This window comes from Macrobrachium rosenbergii, chromosome 19, assembly GCF_040412425.1.
Source record: "Macrobrachium rosenbergii isolate ZJJX-2024 chromosome 19, ASM4041242v1, whole genome shotgun sequence".
NCBI lineage: Eukaryota > Metazoa > Arthropoda > Malacostraca > Decapoda > Palaemonidae > Macrobrachium > Macrobrachium rosenbergii.
In genome coordinates this window covers 25,004,157-25,026,220 of record NC_089759.1, presented here as the reverse complement: position 1 = coordinate 25,026,220, position 22,064 = coordinate 25,004,157, and the positions used below count along the sequence as shown (strand labels likewise).

The following is a 22,064-nucleotide window of genomic DNA, read 5'->3' as shown; positions in this document are numbered from 1 at the left end:
CCTTGCAAAGCCATGATGATGATGATTTTGATGATACAACTGTCTATATAATATATATATATATATATATATATATATATATATATATATATATATATATATATATATATATATATATATATATATGTGTGTGTGTGTGTGTGTGTGTGTATGTGTGTGTATTTATTATGCATATACACATACATATATATATATACATATGTATATACATATATATGTGTATGTATATATATATATATATATATATATATATATATATATATATATATATATATATATATATTTCTTAAGTGGGAGGCTCAGAGAATGTCAACTTTCAATTTTTCGGCACATCTTTTGGGGCGAGGGTGCTAGTACCATACATTAATCTGACAGTGGAAATTCACCACAGTCGACTAAAATCTAGGTACCCTGTTTGCTGCTTAGGCTAGCTCAATATATGTACGGAAAATTTTTCAGTAAACGGATCTAGGTCTTTTTCTCCCCTTGGGATTGAATTCTGTTCTTTTGCTGTGCGAGGTGGGGTTGGAGTTGAGCAAAGGAGGTCCACATGCACATTATATATATATATATATATATATATATATATATATATATATATATATATATATATATATATATATATATATATATATATATATAATATATATATATATATATATATATATATATATATTATATATATATAATCATAAAATAGCCTCACAACTTAACTGTGTATATATATATATTCATATTGCTCTTATTAGGCCTCAGTAAGACGGGATGGTCTAGACCATCCCGCCTTATTGAAGCCTATACGAGTAATGTGAATGTGTGTGTATGTGTATATATATATATATATATATATATATATATATATATATATATATATATATATATATATATATATATATATATATATATTGATTCAGTAGTTGAAGGTTAATGTAGCAGTGACAGTTTGTTGCTTTCACTACTGTGGGACGACCGCTGTGAGAGAAAACGGTAACGCGGACCCATCTTTTCTTTTCCCTTGGTATTAAACTCCACGTTTAGAACTTGTCATCCAGACCGGGGAGAGCTCCCTCACCACTAGTTCCTATATAAGCATGCAGAGGGAAGATACCTTTTACCCGAGCTTCGAGCCGGTACATAACGTCTCATAGGATCGTGGCTTTCTGTATCGACCCTCCCTTATGTTGCCATAATTTATGGTATGGGTACACTAGTTTAAATATGATTGATTGATTGTTGGTATTGTACCGGTTTAATTGTTCTCGCAGTTTTTCGTGCATGCAGTATCATCTTGCTGTTTTATAAAATATTTTTCCAAATGTGATGAAGGAATGATAGATCTTTGCAACCTATTTACTTTTTGAGACTGCTAGCAACAGGGCAGGTCTCTAGCTAGATGCTATATGTGAATGTTTTTATTTAAAATTTGAACGTCATTTATACTTCGCATAAGTAATTTGAATGTTGTATTGTATTTCTAGGATTATTTTAATGTAATATCTATTCCCAGTCTTTTACTATATCAGTATGAATTGCAATTACATTTAAGATATCATTTTGAGTGATAATGTAAATATTATAATGGCAGAGTCAACTGTCATTATCTGAAAGGATCTTAGATAGCAAAAAGGCTTTTAAGAGCTCTCAGAGATTGTGTTATCTCACAGAGAAAGCACCGCCTCTCTCTCTCTCTCTCTCTCTCTCTCTCTCTCTCTCTCTCTCTCTCTCTCTCTCTCTCTGCTAGTACATAGTAACAAAAGTTTGCTCTAAATTTACTCTGGTGACACATCTGTATAAACAATCTTACGGACAGCTGAAAAAATGTTAACAACAAGAAAGAGTATGCGGAGTTACTCATCTTCCTGACAGCGAGTGCGCTATCGTTATGCTGTCATTTGGACCAGGCTAACTGCACTCATAATAATATGGATACTTCGTATACTTCTTTTGCAATATACGTATCGTCTTTTTTTTTTTTTTTTGCAGTTCTAAGCTGATAGTCATACTTCCAATGAAATTTTCTTCAGTGAAACTAGTCTCCATCATTTCTTTCAAGCACATTTTTAGAAATTTTTAGTGCCTGTCTAAGTAATGCCATACTCTTTATCTGTAGCTTGAACGAAAATGTATAAGAACACACTGTATGTTTAAACAGACTTGGCGTAAAAAAAAGAAAGTAATTAAAAAAATGACAAGGTAACTCATATGATAATACACAATAGTTCATATCTGAAAAAAAAGAATAACAAAAAATGCCTATTATAGATGTGCAGTCTATTGACTTTCAATTGACGATTAGCGTTATCGATAGTCCCTCGGATCCTTAATGAACAGTCTTCCAACCCCTCCCCCCAACATGGTGTCCGCGACCTTCAGGCCTTTAAATGAACAAAGGGCCGCTTGCCTAGGGTCAATAGAAGGAAGATACATCACGTAATATCCTCAACAAAGCGTCGGGTGGTGTTTAATAACTTCGACCTGGGTTGTTACAGGGTGTTAGTTATTAGAAGTTCATGTACGTAGGGATTGAAAGTGTTATTTTGCAATATTGCCTGAGTGGGAAGGGTGCAGGTGCGAAATTGGTGAATTGAAGTCATATATTTATCAGATTCATTGGGAATTTTTTTTTAAGGAATAAGCGTGGAAAAATTAATTCTTTTTCTGTAATGGTAAATACTACTGTAATTTATTTTTTTTAGGTCCTTGTTACGTTGAATATTAAATTGTTAGGTATAACTAGTGGTCGAATTGACGTAAAATGTACCTTCTCGCTCACACATATTTTACATACTAAACCATATGTATATATATATATATATATATATATATATATATATATATATATATATATATATATATATATATATATATATATATTTATATATATATATATATATATATATATATATATATATATATATACATACTGTGGTTTGGTGTCTGTAAAATGTGTGTGAGCGTGAAGGTACATTTTACATCGATTCGACCACTAGTTATACCTAACAATTTGATAATCCAACAATCTATTTCTTTTAGTGTATATAGTTGTCTACTTCTGAATGTTAACCCTTGCTTTTTATTTGTTCCTAAATGACTATCAGTTCAACCTTCTAAGTAAAGGATAAATTTCAATTTAATAAAGTGAACTGTATTAGAATTCAATTGTTACCATTAGTTTGGTATGATAAAAACGACCTCGAACGTTTTTCTTGGTGACAGTTTTTTTACGTTTTAAATCCCGTGCTCGATACGACCTAGTATAGATACATGCCACTGAATGAGTTCTTGTCAATTTCAAATGAAGTCATTTTTCTTGCATGACGCAACTTGCATTCTTTGTGCCGTGCTCCGTTCACACCACATTAATTTAGATCACTGTTGAAGTAATTAAAGGATAGTCTTTGTATACTGTACGGCCGATGAAGTTTTATATTGTATTACTACGTAATTATCTATAACTAGATCATTTTCGTATTATCTAGTGACACAGTGTATTTAAGAAGTGATCCACTGCTAGTCTTGATTTTTTTTTTTTTATTTGCAATTGTCCCGACACGCCGCTTTCACTTTCGTTGTCAGTGTCAGACGCAGCATGAGGCAGCACTTCATGGATAATTTGAAACTGTTTACGGATCTTTCTTCAGGATCACTGGAAAATTTGATCAATCTTATTTTTCTCTGGAGAGTTTTCGAAATATGTTAACGAGATGCGTTGACCAAAGGCAAAACCAGCTGACCATACAGTGTGTATTTTCACAAGAAATGTGGGTAATATAGGACATATATAACGCGTCCGTGTGCAAAGTCATTACTGTCTAATTATATAATATCAGGTAATGATTATATACAGTTAAGATATGGGGAAAGAAGTGTATCTCATATATATGTAACTCTTTTGCTGCCCAACTGATTGTTAAAGGAACAAGGTTGCTAATGAGCTATATTTCATGGACTGACTCTAGTTTGGGTTGATAATCACCCCTGTTATTATTGTTCTTCATATCAAAACGAAACACCATGCGGGCTGATGGCTTGGTCTGTGTCATTGTGTCATCTACCATTGGTTATGATTGCAAATAGAGGAATCAAGATATTCCGTCACCAAAACCAAATTTTCAGCTGTGCTTCCTCTCTTTGGAGAGTGTCTAACAGGAATATGAACCCTCTGGCTCTCAGCAGGCCTTTTGGGGATGAGGCTGCATGCCCCATGCATTTCTTCACCCAGGTTACGCCCCACCACAGTGAATTAACTATCTGCCACATACCTATTTCATTGCTTTTATCAACAGAGGCACAGTGGAAGTTAGTATGAAGGTATTTAGTGTTCTGACTCAGTTGGGATTTAACCCATTGCCTATTGTGGGGAGGTTTGGGGATAATCTCTCTTGGAGGCAGTTCCTAGTGTATAATATCAAGTCTGAGGAAAGGTCATCTAAAGGACATGCCCATCAACAAAATGCTAATGCTTGGCCCCGTTATTAAGATGGGCTTGAAGTCTGAGTATATTCATGTGGCCAACCTAACATGTATTAAGGGGCTTGCACGCGTCTTCCGAAAATTCTTAATTGAAAACCGCTTTGATCCAGCTTCCTTGGGTCCTTTGTGGGCGGTGCCGTTCTTGATCACAAGGCAGCAACTAAGTTAGGCAGGCTGAAAGCTCAGCAATATTCTCTCATTGGTGACTTCGGTGTTACTCTGCAGATGATGATTCTGAGAAGAGCATCTTCTTGTCTGTAGGTTGTCCTGCGTTCGACTTTTTGGAATAATTTTAGTTTTACCGTTTTTCTGTTGGGGGGGGGGTGTTGTTCCGTGTCTGGAATTTCTCTTCTTTATCGTGTCAGCTACGATCAGAAACTGTGAGGAAATTGGAGATGTGTTGTCGCAAAATTGTAGATGTCGTCGGTGCGTCAGCTTTTAAAGAGAGTTTTACATATATATATATATATATATATATATATATATATATATATATATATATATATATATATATATACAAATATATGTATATACGTATATATATTGTAGTTTAATTTTACTTAGTGGAATAAGTGCAAAGGTGATGGAATGGTCTTGATTTCTGTGGACCAAGTCCTTGTTACAAAAAGCTTTCTAGGAAGCCTGAGAGCAAGGAAAAAAAAGCTGTGTACGTGTCGCACGGGAACCAAGAGTAATTTTTTGATAGAACAGATAGAGACGCAGTGTGGAGTGTATAGAGAAAGCATGATAAAGAAGGTAATTTAAAAGCAATCTGAAGAGTTTAAGTTGAAATCAAGAGGTCCCTCTTCGTTTAATGTATTTATTTTTTTTTTAGTTGCGCACTTGGAATCTCTTCCTTTTCTGTTTTCCCTGACGCTTGCAACCTTTCTTCGTTCCAGAGACGGAAGGTCTGTTGCTACCTTTATGGTCAAGCGCCACCATTCCTGCTTTATCCCACCCCGCCCCCTCGCCTGGGCATGGAAATTTCATTACGCTGCCCGTGCGATTGATCTTAACCCATGATTAGAAAGAATTATCAACCATAACGCCTTAACATGTCTAAGAATTTTCAGTAAAAATATTTTCGTAAATGTACCTATTCAGAAATTGAAATAAACTATATTTATGCATTAGTAAATGAACATTATGTATATAAAATATTTTGTTAAAAAACCTACTCTTGCGTATTCAGGAATTACAACAACCTTCATTCATGGCTCTATCAGACTGTAAAGATCCTTTGATTAATAAGAGAATTGTAATGAAAGAACCCCATTACTCCCATCCACCCATTGCATGAGCGTTGGGTCCTGAGGACGTTACTAACTACAGCTTTTAATACCTCAGGGAATTGTAATATGGCTATCAAGCTCTCCAATAAAACCGACTTCATTGTATGGTTATTTCGTTCTCGGTGGTATGTGTGTGATGAATTACAGTACTTCTCTCTCTCTCTCTCTCTCTCTCTCTCTCTCTCTCTCTCTCTCTCTCTCTCTCTCTCTCTCTTATATGAGCAAAGTAGTAACTGCAATTATTGTCTGATAAAAAACCAAGGAATGTACATGATCCGTAATTGTGTTAGCTTCCAGTTCGCCACTTATTTAGTTACACGAGACTACTCTGTTATTGTGCTCTCTCTCTCTCTCTCTCTCTCTCTCTCTCTCTCTCTCTCTCTCTCTCTCTCTCTCAAACCAATTTTGGTCTTGATTAATAGCTGCTGCAAGGTAAACAAGTGGCCGTAACTGTAAGCTATCCGCCTTAATAGTGTCGTCGCGCAGTGCTTATAAATTTAGAGCAGTTTCAACTAAGTGCAAAATGAGACGAAAGTGTTGCATCATTCCACGTGACTGCCGCCGAGGAGAGGGAGGGAGAATATCAAAATATCCATTACTCGTATCACTCAGGAAAATGTTTTATCGCGATGGGTAACGAGAGCATCGTCGACTTTGTGTTTTGTAACCCCTTGTTGTCGGATTATCTTGACAGAAATACAATACGTTGCTCGTGTGGGGATGCCAGGAAACCGGTCCAAATGCGAAGCTTTTCGTGTAGATGTGATGTAGATTAGTTGCATAAAGACACAACTTAATCCATTTTATTTCTTGGTGGCTTTTCATTACGTATTCATGATTTAGCTACGTAATATACACTTCCTGCTGAAACGTGCACTTCTTAATTCTCATGATGAGAATTTTCAAGGAAAGTGAACGTGATATGTGCAAGTCATTTGACCCTTGAAGTCGTTAACAAACCATTACCGCTCCTCCATGCAGACCTTTATACTATATTTTTTTAAATCAACTTTTTTTTTTTTTTTTTTTTGCCTGTTCTTAGAATTGAGGATTATTCGTTTCCTGTATTTCAGCTTCAACTAATATTCTGTACTGCATAATTTGACTTCATTGCTTCCGGTTTTTTTTTTCTTTTTTTTTTTTGTAATACTGCTTCATCGATGCCTTCTGTCGCTGTGGTGCCAAGGTGATATGTCACTGATTCCTCTCACCTTTATTTTCTTTCCTAAAATGAACATTAAAGCCAGAGCTTCTGCCCTAGACACAAGCGTGTTTCTCAGCTATCTGAACTTTTTCTTATTTCAGTAATAATCCCAGAATGCTGACAAATATATGTGAAATTTTCCAGTAAAAACATATTTTTACTTTCTCCGACGTTATTGTGCGTGCTGATAATTTTTGCATGTTCACTGTATCATTTAAAACAAGACGAGAGATCGAAATCACTGTTATTTTCAAGTACAAGTTTTTTTTTTTTTTTCTAAACTCGGTCCATTTTCGCGAAGGCCTTCGTGAAATCACTGAATTTATCAACTGTCAGTATATTGTGTTAATTTGAGGGTGGAGCTGAGATATATTTGCAAAAGAGATTGCAACAATATCTCGCAATTTTCTTAAGTCAATTATGGAAGTAGTTCGATGGGATTAACACGCTAAATATGATTATCGAATACATCCAAAACGATGCCAGACCTTTATTTGAAGTTCATAAAAAAAAGATCTAATATATCATGTTCAGTGCACTTTTGTAGAAATTTGGTTACAGAAACCTGAGGAAAATGGAACCAGGAATTAACTAATTTTGTAAAGCAGTTTTATCACTGTTTCAAGAGAGGTGTCTGTTCTTATCTTAATTAATCACTTTACCAACAAGTGACTAATTGAGAGTAAAGAGTATAGTTCTGATAATGCCAGCCCCAATGAGGATATAATCCACTATCACTTAGTTGTCGGGTTCCGCAAGATATCTTACATGTTGAGATAATACATAAATCCCTCAGATTTTGTTGGCGAAAATAATAATAATAATAATAATATTAGTTTTTTAGTATAACATTTGATTGCTGAATCAACGGTGCTGAATGGGTGGACTAATTTTTATTAAAGCAAGAACTTTACAAGAAAATTTCCGGGACAAAGTTTCAAATCTTCATTGATGTCCACCAAAAACTAACCATTTTAAGAGGATCTTTCAGTGTTTATGAATAAAACCTTCTTCCGTCTGTGAAATTACACACACACACAGCAGGCACTCTTGAAAATTCAAAATTATACACACACACACACACACACCAGACACTCTTGAAAATTCAACTAACATGTCGGGAGTAAAAACTTTTTGTTGTACCCACTATAGAATAGTTTGACATATCATCTCCGAAGGTGAAGTTGGCTCTGTTGAATGAGTATCAGGCAGTGACATCTTCATTTCAGTAATATATTTGCATGAAGTGCGGCTCACTGTCACGGTTTTCATTTGCGGGATAAGATTCCTGGGTAATGTACCCGATCCAGGGAGAACCCCGATGTGGGACCTATACCCCGCCTTGGTTCGTCGATTTTAGTTCATTTCCTTGGGTCGCCTCTACTCATAAGCTGGTCTACTGTACATGCGATATCGGTGCAGCCAAAGCAAAAATCTAGAAAAAAAATTTTTTTTCTTATCGTCAGCAGCGAATATAACGTCTAGGAGTATTTGTAATTAAAACCATTAAAGAATCCATACATGTCACAAATCTTATGTAACACTTGTTACGTACCATTTGCAACCTGCATTTGTATGACTGGTTGTAAGGTAATTTGCAGAACCTGCGAAACACATCGAGAAAAAAACTGAAAAAAAGAAAGACGTGTGCGTGACATTTAATTTGTCCTTTTTTCTTCTTCTTCTTCTTCTTCTTCTTCTTCGCTACTGCAACTTTGCCATTAGGAAGGTTCCCTTGACATCCTTCCTAGTAATTCGCTCCATTTCCTCTTCGGAGACGATTGCTACTCTGGTTGCTTTTATTATACGAGGCCTTTTCTTGCGGCGCCCTGTAGCTTTTTTACCTTTATTTTTCCTTTTGGTAGGAAGAAGCAGAAATGACATCTTGAAGCTAATGAATCAGTGACCCATGAAAAATTCCAATTCTTCGTATTTTTCTGGACGTTTTTGGGGAATACGCAGTTTATACGCAGCTGATGTCCTGATTCCGTGTTTAGGGTTCTTTGCCCGCAACTTCAGCCTGTGACCGGAATATGGTTTCATGCTGTGTCTATAATGTCATCTGCTGCTACCGTAACATTAGTAGCTGTGACGGAATTAGGTTCATCCACGATTTAGTACCCAAGTATGGAAGGTGGTAGTGATCAATGTCTTGTTATTTCTCTGAAGGTAGTGCGTGTGTGCGTGTATATATATATATATATATATATATATATATATATATATATATATATATATATATATATATATATATATATATATATATATATATTGATGCAATATTATGAATGTCTGCTTAAATCGACACAGGAATATAGTGCTATACATAAAAATGCTCTTAATATTGACCATGGAAAAATTCGTCCTTCAAAATGATGCTGAATCCTTTATCCTATTCTATTTTTGACAGCCATCGTTTTCCCGACAGCATTATATTATGCAGATCAATTTTTTGCTGGCGGCTCTCCTTTGGGGATCATTCGTCAGGCTCTTACATTACTATTACGGTGCTTTGCCAGCCTTTCATCCATTCATCACCTATAATGATACGAGCTCCCTTGGTTTACTATCCTTATTATTTTTCTGGTACCTCTGCGGTGTTTTCCAAAGATATGTTTAAGCTTGAACTGATTGTTTTGTTTACGCGGATCTTGTTTACCCTCACCGGCACGACGATTGCATCTTGATGTTGTTGTGTTAACAAACTCTATTGCTTTTACTTAATTTTAAGAAATACTGGTATATTCATATCGGCAGGTCAGTTTGCCTATACTAAAACCAAAATGAAATGAGCTCTCTGGTGGGGCTGTTTGCGTCCTCTCCACGTGTGTTTAATCTCCGCACATATCTATAACAACAAGAGAGAGATAAAACCATTTCTCCCATTACAGATATCAAATATCATCTTTTTCGTTACGCAGAATTTTCAGTCAATTACATAGGTTCACGATTGATAAAGTTTTTTTATGCAATAACAAGAAACGGAATCAGATTTTCTATCAACATGGCATCTCATTTTGGCGCTGTTGCCAATATTTCAAACAGTTCCACGTCCGTTTAAATCCACGGATAAGCAGCTTAAGACTGTCTCTATTGGGCACTCTCAGTAGTCACGGTATGTTTGGAGGCATTTCCCCTTTCTACAATTATCTTGATTTCCTAATATCATAGATAAAGAATAAACTAGTAAGCGAGGAAATATGAAATAAAGCATAGCATAGAGTAAGTTGGACTAGTGAGAAAATAAACAATCGTATGCAAACAGATAATAATGATAAATGTACATCTACAAGTACTGACAGAATAGTTAAGGTTAAGGTGGCCTTGTGCCAGCACGGGATCTTAGAGAAAGCGCCAATTCATTATACAAACAGCTTACCCCTACAGTTGCTTAGATGTAAATACTGTATGATGTTTCTTGTCTAGACGAAAATGTTAAATATTTATAAATGGGCTTTATATACAACGATAAATTTTTGTAAAAAATAAGAAAAATATGTTATTGTTCATAGGTTGTGGAGAAGAAATGGACTGAAGACAAATCCTAAGCAGGGCGGAATGGGAAGGAGATTAAAATACCTGGAAATGAAAAACAATCCCTATAATCTTAAAATTATAGCCTCAGGGTTTGTCTCAACGACATTCAAAGGTCTGTCAAGTTGTTTTGTAAAATTGGCAACAGGGCAGATCCTTAAACGCCACGCCTTACAAAATCCAAAAACATGTATAAAATTGAATAACAGATGGTTAACTGCTAAGGGGTAATGAACTAAAGGGTAATCCAGGGAAATCCGGGATCACGTGGTCACAAACTAAAACCATATACATAACCATAAGAGATACGGAATCTTACCCATTCAAATTGCAGTAACATGTATAAAACTGAATACTAATTTTGCTTATATTTATCAACAACTTTTTTAATTATGAAGGCATCAAGTTTAAACAAACCAAGACTTAAATTTAGAACACTTTCATTATTTGACTTGATAAAACAAGATTCAATGATATTCCTTTTAACTGTGTCGTTGCACGGGACTTAACAGGATGATGTAAATCTCTCATATGTACGAATGATGCATTCGATATTTGGCCAGTTCTCACAGAACAGTGGTGTTGTTTGATTCATTGTGAAAGTGATTTTCCAGTTTGTCCATATTTTATCACACTTTTTACAAGGAATTTCATAGATACAGCCAGAAACATCTTTAGGAGAATTTTTTATTACTAAACTCTTAACATTAAAATTACTGAAAACATTTATGTTGAAAAGCTTTAAAATTCTAGGAATTTGTAAAAACCTTTCATCATACGGTAATCTGAGAATATTATGCTCCATCTACAAAGGTTCTTGGGTATTTAAGTTTCAAAGCAATACCATAAATAGTTTTGATCTCAGCATCAATGAACTGCGGACCACAAACACGTAAAGCCCTTAAGAACATTCCAGAAAAGACAAAGAATTTAACATTTTGATAATGTTTGGAATAATACTGAACAAAAGAGGCAATGTTAGTTGATTTTCGAAAGACTGAAAAGGTGAAATTCCTATCATGTCTGTGGATAGTTACATCAAGAAAATTCAAATTACAATTTCTTTCTTCCTCTACGGTAAATTCTATTGAAGGTACTAAATTATTTATCTTAACCAGAAATTCCTAGAGATTTTCGTGAACTGACCAGATACAGAAAATATCATCCACATACCTAAACCATAAAACTTTTCGGGGCAAAATTCTTGGTAAGAATTTTGTCTAAAAAAATTCCATGTAAATATTGCTAAGGACAGGAGATAAGGGATTACCCATAGCCATGCCGAACTTTTGTACGAAAAATTCCCCATTAAAACAAAATTTACTATCTTTGATACATAACCTTATAAGATTAGTGAGGTTTGCTACAGTTAAAGGAATATCATAACTTTCTAATTCTTACTCTAAAAATTCCAGTAAATCATCTACAGGCACTTTTGTAAATAAAGAGACAACATCAAAACTAATCATAGGAAAATCAAATTTCAAATTCATACTATTCAGTTTGTCTATAAAATCGACATTATTTTTTACATTCGTATTAGAAATGTTTCCTACCAATGGTGTAAGAATTTTTACAAGCCATTTAGATAAATTATACGAAACTGAGCCTGCTGAAGTAATGATTGGTCTAATAGGGTTATTGATTTTGTGTCTTGACTAAACCGTAGAGATATGGTAGGGAGGAGCACTGGGCGGTAAACTGTTTAATTAAACGGTCAGAGCCCTTTCTTAACTGTCTGTGTAGGATCTGACCTCAGTTTCGTGTAAGTTTCACTATCATTCAATAATGCCATTATTTTATTTACATAGTCACTTTCATTCATTATTACCACTGCATTAGACTGATCTGCCTTTGTTACTTGCAATGTTTCGTCTTTTTTAAGGTTTTTGTAGGCCTGGAGAAATCTTACGGGAACATTTGGGGAAGGCTTGGCCATAGCACCATACACAATACCTTTACAAATATTGATGTCATCAGGAAATACATTAGGACTAAATTTTTCCAAATAACAAAATGATTTTGAAATAACGACATAGTCCAGGTTGCCGTCAGAAACACCAAAACTTAATCCATATCCCAAAGCCGCTGTCGTAGCACTATCCACCGGTTTGTCTGATAAATTAACCATAAAGTTCACGTTGGCATGTTTAGTCCAGTAGTCGCTTTCAAGCAATAAGGTTCTTCAGCTTGAATTGAATCTTCCTTTCAAGGCGGTTGCAACACCTTAATTTACCATAGCAATAATCCAGCATCCGACTCTTCCAATCCCAAGGAACAGTCTGATTTAAGCCATACCGTCTGCTTCTAAGGGTACTATAACCATCTTCTACTTCCACTTTTGTGATTTCGATGTGTTTTTTAAGTTTGATCCGTTGAAACTCGCCGAAAGGCCGCTCTGCTAAACGAAGAATTCTCCTTGGTAAAATCGACTTGGGCATCACTTAGCCCATACAATTCCGTAGGAAGTTAAGTTGAAGTTTCAGCTTGTGAGCTTTGGTAAGTGCATTGCAGAAAGGCTTCACGAATAGAACGAGGCTCGGAAAATTCACAGAAAAGGTGTAAAGTTGCGCATGGTTTCCATTATGCTTAAAAAATCACAGTAGATGCACATGACTTCAGTGTATAAGCGAATCCCACAGGAAAATAACAGGCAGAAGTTCAGTACAAAGCGCTTTCACGTTTATTAACGCATCGTCTGGGCACAAATGGGGCACAGATGAAAAGAAGGTTACAAAGTAAACAAAAAGAACAAGAATACCAGACGGTCAGTTGTCAAAGGGTGATAAACAGAAAGATAATCCAGGATAATCCGGGATCAAGCGGTCACAAACTAAAACCATAGACCATGGCAACAAGGACTTTTCCTCATACAACACATGTCATTCAAGGAGAAAATGTTTGTTTAGTACAGATCAGACTAGCAATCATGAAAAAGATCTTTTCGTTTTATACGAGTACCTTGCAAATGTGTCTTGCCTAAATGAAGACACTCCCCAGAAAATTATTACATGCACATTAAATCGTAAACTAGAGAATGACCGATGTTAACTGTATTTGGGTAGTGAATAAAAAATACATGAATCATATGACAGAGAAGGTAAGCGCATAGTCATTTGCTTGCACATGAGAGAGAGAGAGAGAGAGAGAGAGAGAGAGAGAGAGAGAGAGATCTTATTTCATGAATGGTTCTGCTCAGTTAGGTGAGGATTACTTCGTCTAGGCCCTCCCATTTTGATGTAGTGCATTTTGACGGTGCAATGAACTCTCACTGTTGTTTTTTCGTCTCTCTCTTATCCCTAGCTGCGATCTACAAAAGTCGACTAGCAGCTAGGTCCTAATTCACTACTAAAGCCAACAGGGGCCTACTGGATATCAGGGAACACGTTTATTGGTCCTCCACCGTGCGGTTCGAGTACCGAATATAGGTCCCTCAATTTGTGTGTGTGAGAGAGAGAGAGAGAGAGAGAGAGAGAGAGAGAGAGAGAGAGAGAGAGAGAGCAGAATAAATTTAAAGGCATCCAACAACGTCCGCAATAGTTTGAGCAGCAGAAGGCGCGTAATCTGCTCCTAATACCGCTTAATAAGCGCCTTCGATAGTAACAATAGAGGCTAGGTCCAGCCAGGCCATGATGATTAGGTAACCTGTCATTACACAGGTCAAGGCCGAATCATTATATGTCTCTGATGAGTCTCTAGCATGGTTTCAGACATTCCTGAGTGAGGTGATTGGGTAATGGCTGACTTGAGGTGAATTTACGGGAACGTTGCTATGAAAGCGTTAGGTTTCATTTGTACGTAAATGGAACGGGAAAGCACAAGTGCTATAGTGATTCAGTGACCAAGATTTTGACTTCATTCAATCATTAACATGGCCAATAACTGATACTTGTTGGAGTAATAATAAAAAGCGTCAGAGCATAAACGTCCATCTCTACAAGTACGTGTGTGTATGTGTATTACTGGTCGTCCAATCAGTAAAACTAGGCAACGTTGGGTTTGGTTAATACCTGAATGGGTACCCACAAGGCAATGCCAGACCAAAGTCGTGCCAGACATGATGGCACAAATCCATTGAATATCTGCGGGGCAGGGCATGAGGATAGTAACATAGTCCCAAAAGATTTGTTGAAACACCAAGGTAATGATTTCTGCCGTCATTCCCTCTCAATGGTAAGAAGGCGTATGGTAAAAAAAAAAAAAAAAAAACTGGGAGGCTGCATACTCTGATTTCGAGGAGCTAACCAGAGGCTACTCACCTGGAATCCTGAACATTCAAGAATGTAACAGGGAATTGGTCGCCTGGAACCCGCTTATTCAGCCGGATATTAAAGAGGTTCCGCTCCTCTAGTGCATGCGCTGTAGCATTCAGAACGAAGAGGTTCATCTTAGTGTATGGACAAATTTCTTTGTAAACTGGCGACTTTCCATATCAGATAGAATATGGCAACCTAGTTTAGGTTAGTATGTATCTTTTTATGTAAGATTAATGGAGGACCACAGGGGAAAAGTCTCCCTGCCAGGCAGGATGCGATGTATCCCTTTATGGAAGGTTACGTGGCGTAAAGATATAAGTAGTTGATACTTTGTAGTTTTATTCATAGGATTTTCATCTGTGATTCGGCAACTGAAAGTAAAAAAAAAATTATGGTGCGTGAATATTTTGTTCTCGCCAGAATACAAAAACCAAAGGTCGCTACAACTGGAGCTAGAAATTATTGTATATTCACTATGGTGTTTTCTCTTTTATTTCAGATTGATGTAACGAATCATAGTGAAAAAACAGACTTTTCAAACATTATTTTATAGCAATGAGCAAAAACTTAGTCATAATTACACTTCTGTGGCTATAGTGGTGAAAGTTGGTCAGAGTCACGTGGTAAGCCTTTCTGTGCGTCCCCAATACTTATTACTGCTTGGCACTTGTGGTCACGAACCATCACACTTCAGTTATGTGTATGTGTGCGCGTGTGTGTTTTATATTTTTTTTAGATTTATGTGCTCATGGTCTACTCAGAACCCATTACGTCTTGGACGGCAATATTCGTGAAAAAAATCTAACAATTGTTCACTTTCTCCTTTATTGTTCTTTCGGGTTTTCATTCTGATATTTTGCCTGATTCTGGGTTTTTAATCTAACCTTACCTAACAGAAGGCAGCTAATCAGTCATAGTTGAAAAATGGTATTAACTTAATGAAAAATTTACACAATTCTTAGATATTAGTGAAGGGAGTAAATTTCTTCATCTCTCCAATACTTAACATACTAAGCTACAGAAAAGCACTCAATAAGAATATCAAGTTTAATAATGAAAGTCTATCATTCAGTGCAAGTGGTAACAGTTTGATTCTTATACAGTTATTTAAGAATATATTTGATTTTTTATTTCTTGATACATTTTTTTCTGAACAAGTAAATGTCTGAATAATATAACCAGTGAGTCTTCTAAACTATTTCCATCAACCGAAGTAAATGTTTGAATAATATAACCAGTGAGTCTTCTAAACTATTTCCATCAACCGAAGATGCTTACACAATCTGCTCAATCAGACTCCGTAAATACAATACAGCAAACACTGCCACGTAACAGGAATGACAAAATTGTTTTTTACAACCTGTAAAATTATTAAACAAATTTATTAACCCTCATGCCAACCTTCTGGTTAACACTAACGTGATTAACTAGTACATTTTTCACAGTTATCAAGATGATTTACAAGTCCAAATGAAATCTTGAATTATTTATATATTGATCTAATTAGCCAAATGTCAGTCTTTAACGAGTTATTGAATTATTACCCAAAAGTAACATAAGATACTCAGATGTTAAAATGTCCATTAAAATATAAACTGACGATCGAATAACGAAAATGTATAATTGATGAAATTTCGTTATTCTCGAGAGCATAGTTTCAAAGACTTGAATTACCTATTTGATTTTATGCTGACGATTAAATAACTAAAAAAGCATAGTTGATGAATCGTCACTAGGACAAAAAATAGCTGAAATAATTTAATAACTGCTAATTATGATCCATGAAATACCGGTCACTATATGAGCTGCCAAAACAATCACATGTTTACATCTGATATGGTAACTGAGGGGACTTTCTGATCTTAGAAATAAAACTAACCAGGTAGTTTGTGAAAAGAGGGTATAGTCCTAAATTGCTGGGAATAAGAAGAGGGGGTTAGAAGCCCTGGTGACCCTCTGGTTTAGATGTATGTAGCGGCTAGTTCTGTGGAAGTTCCATGCACAGGGGATTCTGCCTTCATTTAGTAGTTGAAGGATGAATGAGTTAGTGAACAGTCCAGTAGGGAAACTAGAATATTTTTGGGAATATTTTAGTTTTTGTATAGGACACACACACACACACACACACATATATATATATATATATATATATATATATATATATATATATATATAATATATATATATATATATATATATATATATATATATATATATATATGAGAGATTATTTCATTAGTAGTGAGGCACAGAGCTAAGTTTGACGAAATTTTTTTTTATAGATTTAGAAGATCGCAGGTTTCAAATGAGGTCAGATTATTGCTACAAATTACCAAACTATCGCTGTAATCTTAAAATCTGAAGCTGGCTGAACGCAGTATAATACAGTATCTCTTACTGACTATCTGACATGCCTCCCTGAGAAAATAACCCCGACAAAATTGCTTGGAAATTCAATCTTGGAATGCCTCATGGGGATCATTTGTTATATGTAATGGCTCTTGTAATGTCTCGCTTTTTTACTTACACGTACACATTCAAGCACCTTTGCACACCTGAAGTCTTGAATGTGAGCACATGCAACATGGCATGTATTTATTGAGTTAATCAAAGAGACCTGCCTTCCAAAGGAACGTATCCCTGCGTTACTTGCAGGGCAAATTGTGTCAAGTACACTTTCGTGTCATTATGTTCTTTGCCCAAGAGAGGCGCGGCTCCTCTTCTTCTTCTCTTGCTTGACGTGAGAGATTGGGTCTGGTGTCGCGTTGCTGCTGACCATGTCATTGTGGATAGCACATAACAGATTGAGGTCCTTCGGCCGATGGTATTCGTGTGGCGTGAATATTGATTGTCAGAAGGACACTATAGCCGTTCTTCGCAGTCGTCTTCGTCAGATATCTCTCAAGACTTTGTTTCTCCGTATCCTCATCTTTCATCGTCTTAATTTTTCTCCTTCTCTGTTCTTCAATTCGGATGGTTATGTTGGGATGTAAGCGTGAAAAGTAAAACGAAATCTGTTACTTGTTAAAAAAAAAAAAAAGTAGTTTTATTAATCATTGCCTGCCATAGCTCCTAACACATAGTGAAAATAACCGAAACAAAACATTCTTACATTAAAGAATGACGAACCATACTGTAACAGTCAAAAGCTTAAAGCTTGACTTGTATAAGCAAGTTTAAATTGATTTTTCCCTAATATTTTTCGCTTTGTTAGCTTCATTCTTTAAATTGAATCAGCTGTTGTTATTGTATCTGTCACCACTGCATGCCACTTCTTTTGGTTAGATGCATCATGAATATCAGATTTTTAGATCATTCACACGAGTCAGCCACCATGCCCAGCCAAACTTCCCAGTTTCAAATCCTAAATCATTGCTCCACGTGTTCTTTCTGGGCCTAGGTATCAATTATCCCTGTCATAAAAAGTAAGTCTTATCATTAAAGACTAAGCCAGTTTTTTTCACCATCATTTTAAATGTGGATTAAAGTCTTTCGGGTGGTTGTCTTCAGGAAATCGTTCCAAAATGCAGCACATATTTCACCTTTAATCTTCCCTCAACCCTAAGTCAGAAACTGTGAAGAAGGAAGTAAATGGATAAGTTGACTGTGCAGTATGGTTTGGCGTGTTTCATGTCTCAGAAGCGCCCAGCCATCGCTAGAGCATACAGACATACACACACACACACACATACCTGATGATACCCGTGAGTTAATGAATGAAATGGCTGTCACCATAATAGTAAATAAATGAAGTAGCATAGCAATATTCTTTGTCTTATCCTGCAGAGCTTCATGTTGAAGATAGGAAGTTAGAAAACTTCGCCGTAACATAATAGATGCTGCATATGCAATTGCATTTACCAAGACTATAATATATATATATATATATATATATATATATATATATATATATATATATATATACACAATGTCTACATGCATATATATATACATATATATGTATACATTATGTATGATATATACTGTATATATATATATATATATATATATATATATATATATATATATATATATATATATATATATATATATATTTATTTATTTATTTATTATATATATACTAACAGAACCTCATTGAAACTGGATGGTCGACGGATACTTGGCAATGAGGATTGTTAGTCCTGGAAAGCTTGTAACCTTTATTGAATAAATATTTCCGCTAGATACCATCCAGTTTCAATGAAGTCCTGTTAGTAATTGTACTAATGCACAGATAATTGAGTAAGTGATAAAGTTAATACACACACACACACACACACACATATATATATATATATATATATATATATATATATATATATATATATATATATATATTTTGTAGATAGATAGAGAGATTGATTGATATAGATATATGTATATGCCTGTATGCATGGGTGTGTGTGTGTGTGTGCGTATGTAAAAAAATCATGAATTCTTATGAAGATAACGTAATTTATCAACCTCCCCACCTGAATGATAGTGGAAAGAAAATATTACTATACCATCCGTTTTGATGCTTAAATGTTAATATTATTTATCAGACTACCATAGATTTACGTTTTCATTTAAATCTGGGGAGAGAATAGGGTTATTTAAAATCAACTTTACACTCACTTCCTTGTAGTCGTATGTTAAATGAACTCAAAAGCTTTCGTACGAACAAGAGGCCCTATCAAATGAATTCTCTTTCGCCCTCTTTCCATAATGAGCGACTAAGCTAATTACAGCCAAGTTTGTAATTCATTTTAAAGATGAAAACTCACATGATGAGAGTACATAATTTTAATGGATATTACAAGCAAATAACCGGAGATTAATGGTATGGTCATAAAAGTTACTTAACCCCTTGTTAAGGAAGGGTGTCACCTTGCAATTTCACTTAGTTCTCTGTGTAATGATAGTAATATTTCAGAGAACAAGACCAAATGAAGAGTGTAATGGCCACCGTTTTGATAAAGCCTGCTACATTACTTTGAACCCAATTTGGAATTATCATTATTTTTTGTGTCAGACACTTGCATGCAAGTAACAGTCATCGGCAGCGAAAATATATTTGCTAATATAACAAGGGAAAAAATCTTATTAAAGCTCTCTCTCATAGCATTCATGCTATTCATATATAACTAAGTATAGGCTTCAGTACCAAGGTATCATGATAACAATTAAGAAAAATAGAAATTATACCATATGAAGATAACCAGCTTCTTCAACAAACTTGAAAATGTTACTTGCCATCAGTGCACCTCACGCGGTGCACTGTAGGCGTTACTTAAGGGTTTTTGCAGCTTTCCTTCGGCCCCTAGCTGCAACTCCTTCCATTCATTTTACTAAGCCTCCGTTCATATATGCTTTCTTCCATCTTACTTTCCACCCTCTCTTAGCAACTGTTTCAACATTGTTTTCAGCGCTGAATGACCTCACAGGTCGCAGGGCTAAATCGTATATTCCGATTCCGATTTACCTGAAAACAAATCTTTGGATAGAAGATATTTACCCTCTCATTCTGCAAGTCTCAAGCAGTCAGAACGAACAAGAATCCGTATCGTGAATTTTTTTTGTGTATTGCACTTTAATTGTTAATCATATATGCATCGTTTCAACAGCATTCATAGTTACCAGAGAGATCGATTATTCATGAAAAAAAAAATAAAATGTTTTTTCCAGAATTCGTCAGATTAAAACCCAGAATTAAATACTGCTTAGAAGTTGTAAAAGTTTCTGATACGCAAAAATTGATTTTCTTGTTAAATCATTTATCTTTCGCCTTAGTTGTGTCACTTTTTCGTTCGAGAAATTAGTTTAATATCACAAAAGACTTCTTGAGGATCATTGCCGTAGAGTATTATTAAGCAGGTCTTTATTTATTCATAAATCAATAAAGGGCTGTGTTTAGCATAACAAACCTGAGGAAAAGACGCTAATTTCATTGAGGGAATTTTACCGTTGATATATTTTTCCGAAGACCAAGCCGAAATTGTTGTCCAATGGAACTTTATTCCGTTTAGTGATCCGCTTTATTTTTCTGTATAACTTGTTTTTCCTTCATTCCACTTTTTTTCTGAGGCAACTAGACACTTGTGAAACGTAAGGAACGTTAGCATATATCGTTATGGTTGATTTACCCAAAGTGAATTCAATGTACTGTCGTCACAAGAGTTGTCAAACTGCTCAATAGGGCAAGAACACGAACGCGGTCATTCACTGCCCTTTCATTAACTACGTTCTGTAGTCAGTCAAGATAAACATGATTATCATACCACACGTCCAGCCTTAGCACGAGTTATTTCTTATTGGCTTTTTCGTCATAACCTGTGTGGTGTCAGTGGTATTGGCTGCTGTCTTTTCTTATCTAAAAATAATACGATTAAAGTAGAATAAGCTGGGCGTTGTACATACTTCAAAAAATCTGCCGATGGCTCAGATTGTTTTGGGACGATGGTTTCCTTTAGATTACATCATGGTGCCGTTGCAAAGTAAGCCCTGTTTTGCATATGTGAATAAATTCCTTCCTTTCAAGGGAGTTTCTAGTTACTTTTCTGATCCAAAAATTAAATCTGCTTTGCAGCCGTTAGGGAATTTTCGACGTGATTTTGCAATTCAGATCTATCGATACTATTACATCAAAGTTCATATAAGCAAGAGAAGAGAGAGAGGCAAATTAGGGATGAGGACCTGTATTTCATTAAAGAAAAAAGTAAACAATGCGCAAAAGTTTCTTCAGTGCAATGGAATTTTCTTTACAGCGTACAATCAAGGCCACCGAAAATAGATCTATCTTTATAGTGGTCTAGGTATAATGCTGTATGAGCCGTGGCTCATGAATCTTTAACCTCGGCCCGCTGGTGGCCTGTCCTATATTGTTGTCAGATGCACGATTACGGCTAACTTTAACCTTAAATAAAATAAAAACTACTGAGGCTACAGGGCTGCAATTTGGTATCTTTGATGATTGGAGGGTGAATGATCAACATACCAATTTGCAGCCCTCTAGCCTCAGTAGTTTTTAAGATCTGAGAGCGGACAGAAAAAGTATGGACGGAAAGACAAAGTTTTCTTTTACAAAAAACTAAAAAGGTGTCAGCACCATATCTAGAAGGTTCTCATTAATATAAGAGAAAGTAACAAAGGGGAGGAAACTTGTATTTCATCACAAGTTAGAAAGACAAGTCAAATGGAACGTCCCCTAATGAATCCGGGACCTTGTAAGAATATTCTCAGAATTTCCAAATCAGTGACCTGGCATTTGAGATTGCTTCCTCTTACGTGCATTCATTTATTGCTCTGTGATTGCAAGCAATATTC

The 22,064-nt window shown here is 35.5% G+C and overlaps 1 protein-coding gene across 4 annotated transcripts in view; it reads left to right on the top strand.

Moving 5' to 3' along the window:
* Nucleotides 1-22,064, top strand: part of Naam (Nicotinamide amidase) — a 104,024-nt gene that overhangs the window by 32,617 nt on the left and 49,343 nt on the right. The window lies entirely within an intron of this gene.